Genomic DNA, 3935 nt, shown 5'->3' with positions numbered 1-3935 from the left:
AGTTCCTATGGTTACATCTCTAAGAAATTGTGAAATAGGCACTTCAAGGCTCTGGGCAGAGAAACAAATTGACTGTTACAGAATTCATGAATGATAATAACTCATTTACTTATAATGCTAATAAATAATTGGTGTAAAATCATCCAGTGCAGCCTTAGAATGCGTAGGGTATTTAAAGGTCAGAGCTGCTCTTAACTCTCCATTAAAACCTCCATATGGCAATAATGCATCCCAGATAGCAATTACAGTGCTTCAGAATATTCACTTTGTGAATCTGTCATGTGATGCATCCCATAGGGCTGCTCTGTGTGTGCCTGCCTGGTACCACAGCACACTGTCTATTCTGAACTGGAATGGTGTCAGCAAACCCATTGTTTCCGAACACAGCTGTGCCATGGAAAAAATAGACAGTATCTTTATTGCCTCATGAGGGACTTTGGGTCAGATCCCATAAGGACTGGTGCTCTGTGATCTCTGTAAGATCACCCCTGCTTTAGCCTGCTTCTTTCTTACCTTCTCCCTTGAGAGATGGCTTCCCAAACCAAACTCCAAGTGAAGGAATTCCATCCTTCTCTGTAAGTATGCTTTCATCTTTCCAGTATTGCTGCTCTGGATCTGATACATCCTCACATTTTGCTTTTGTCCATCATCAATGTGGATGAAGTAGAGGCTTTCCTCAGCTGCCTATGGCAATGCCATGTGGCTTCAGCTAGTTTAGGGATTCCCAATGTGCGAAGGTAATGTTAAGTAGTTTATCTTCTATTCCATGCATAGGATGTGGCTCTGGGCAGCCTGGTCTGGTGGTTGGTGACCTTGCACAAAGCACGGGGGTTGAAACTAGATGGTCATTACGGTCCTTTTCAACCCAAGCCATTCTATGATTGATGAACCATGCTGAATCATGCCCCTGGAGGAAGCAATTCCTCCCATCAGCTGAACAATGAATCTGTTTCTACTTTTCTCACAGTAAAGATGGCATTTTGAGTGTTTTACTTACATAATATTCCCTTCCAAACCATGAGGCCAAACAAAGCAGTCAGTTTGTTACAAGCTCACAGACGTGGCATGAATGTCAGTGATACAGCCTCCAGAGCAAGCAAATGGTGTTTGGAGAAGGAAGCCAGTTTGGAGAAGGAAGTCCTGCTCCAAACCAGGATGCATCTGAAAGCACCATCCTCTAGAAATCCAGGAACAAGCTGTTGCTTCAGATGGGAAAACAGGCCCCTCACAACCCAAATTTCTGAAAGTCTCTGTAGGCTCTGAAAGCAAGGCCAGGACTTGGTTCTGTGCTGTGTGTTTGACTGCAGGCATTGCTGTCTGTTGGCAAGGCTGTATGCCAAATTACAGGGGAAAAAAAAAGGCAAGGAACACCCAGGGATTGATGTTCCCTAAAAAAGTCATAGAGATATGATGCTACCTGTAGTGATCTTAATTGTATTTGAAGGTTGAGTACTGTATATTTAATGAATTAGCTATGATTCACCATTAGTTTTGTGGAAAAAAAGTTACTTTTTTCTGTCCTTGGGCCAAAACCAAGACAGAGACTCTCTCGAGATAAGGTTGCAAAGGCTGGAGGTGCTCCGGGCAGCTTGTCACTTGTTTTCTATCATTGCAGATTAGCAAGATGTGAGACAGAGATACCAGAGATGTGGAGAAGTCATGCTGCTGGCAGTGTGAGAGGGCAGGAGGAGAATCATGGGCTCAGAGCACTCAGCCCTGCATCTCCTATGTCTGCCCACACTTTCAGGTACTTGATGCAAAACACACATTTCTTTAAGCCTTGACCCATTTGGGAAATGCCCTCATCTTCTAGGCGTAAGGCTGAGATCTGCAGCACAAACTGGAGCTTGTGCCCTTTATTTGTTATGTCACTTCCACTGCTAGCTAAATAAAGAAAACTCTTGCTTCACTTAAATTTAAAATGACACCAAATCATGATTCAAACCTGCACTGACATTTATCCAGTTAGTTGATGTTTGCTAGAGGTTGAAGGGACTCATAAATACAGTTGTCTTCACGTCTCAGGCACATTTCTCAGCGTTTCTTGACAGTTATTAAGTGCATTAATTCTTCTGATGCTAATTTCTGTGTAGGGCTGATGAAAAATGCATTTTTCCCAGGGAGCTGGCACTTGGCAAATATCTCAATGGCAATAAATTAAAGTACGGACGAAGTTTCTGTTGCCATGGTTTTGCTTTCCACTGATACATACAGTAATGTAGCGAGGTACAGGAGCAAACCCGCAGCCCAGATCACCTTGATGCCTGCAATGCATTCCTCTCTTGACTCTCTCTTGTATTTTCCCCTGCCAGTGCTATTGCTCCTTGCTAGTCTCTGTACAAACAAGTTATTCCTAGGTAGTCTCGTTGCATGCCCAGATCCGGGAGGGCTCTGGGCTTCTTGAGAAGGGAGAAGAAAATGGGTTTTGCTGAGGAGTTGCCCATGCATTGGAGCACTTTCCAGCTCCTTTCCCCCTGACACAGCATTGCAAGGCAAACCCCACCAACGGACCACGATCTCTGTTCTTCGCCCTCACCGTGTGATGAGGCTGAAAACAGAGTGGTTGAACTGGGTTCAAGAAGGTTCAGTATTTGATGCTCTCACATTATTTAAGCTCCCTGAGGCTTTCCAGAGGCTTTAAAGGGTGGGCAGAGAAAATGCAGTGAGTTGGCTGAGCTGTGCCCTGCAGCAGAGGTTTACCTAATAGGCCTGGTTCTGCAGAAATACCTTGCTGTTTCCCAAGAGGAGATAGTGGAGGGTGGCAAGAAAATGTTGCTGCTTCCAAAAGTCAGGAGAAACCATGGAGATGGCAGTGATCAGGATATGTCCATAGATGCTGGGTCAAAGTTAAAAATTGGTTTAGTGGGAAATTTTACTGTGGTCCTTCAGCTGCAGCACCCTGCCTGTCCCAGGTGTCAGCAGAGCCCATCTGGCTATTATGTGATGAGGAGGAAATGGAAGTCCTTGGGAATGCTGCTGAAGGCTTCCATCAAGCACTGATGTTGCTATCAGCTAAACTTGGGTAGGACCATGGGCATCGTGTGGAAGTGAAATTTCCCAGCATCATAACCAAGTCTTGCCTTTTAAAGCAATAATGGCATCTGTCTTAATCCAAGCTAAGTGAGGCTCATCTGCCAGTTAGTACAGCTGTGCATATCCTCCAATATAAGTTCTGCCCAGAGGAGTTGTGGGTTTCCCATCCTTGGAGGTGCCAAGGCAGTCTGGATGGGGCCCTGGGCAACCTGATCTGCATGGTAGGGGTTGGAAGTGGTTGATCTTTGAGGTTCTATCCAATCCAACTACTCTATGGTTTTATCATTTTCTTTCTCCTCTCAGCTCTGTCTTCTGCTGACCACAGCAGGTGGCCAGCACATACTCAGCACTCTTTTTTACGCTGATATCTCATCTTAGAAGGAAAACAAACCCTGCAGTTATGCATAGGAAGTTGAGAACTCAGCATGTGCATATTTTTTTACTGATAATCTCATTATTAATGTAAAATCATTCACCCAAGCAAAATGGAACAAATATAGCTTCACAGAAGCTTGTTGCTTTCAGAAGGAAATAATGGGAATTGATTGCATGGCTGACCAGGTCTGCACTGAGTTCCTCTCTTTGATGGACTGGAAATTGCTCTCTGTTCTTCAGCTGGAGACAAAACCTTTTTCTCCCTTAAGAGAAAAACTGCAAATAAGTTGGTTTTCCTCTTTCTTTCAAATTAGGAATGCATTTTTCTTCTGTACAGAACAACTGCTCTTTCAGTTTTTCCTTCAAAACTCTTATCTTGTTGGTTTTATCAAGGAAGACTTTCAGCTATTTTCCTTTTAAATGACATGGCAAGAAAGAACTTTCAGCATCATTTTTAGCCCATTGAATACAGTTAAATATTCTCTTTGAAATGTACAAATACCATTTTCTGAATCAAATGCAAAAAA

Source organism: Meleagris gallopavo, chromosome 9 (assembly GCF_000146605.3).
Source record: "Meleagris gallopavo isolate NT-WF06-2002-E0010 breed Aviagen turkey brand Nicholas breeding stock chromosome 9, Turkey_5.1, whole genome shotgun sequence".
NCBI classification, from domain to species: domain Eukaryota; kingdom Metazoa; phylum Chordata; class Aves; order Galliformes; family Phasianidae; genus Meleagris; species Meleagris gallopavo.
The sequence above is the reverse complement of the archived record's forward strand: the minus strand, read 5'-3'. Positions refer to the sequence as shown.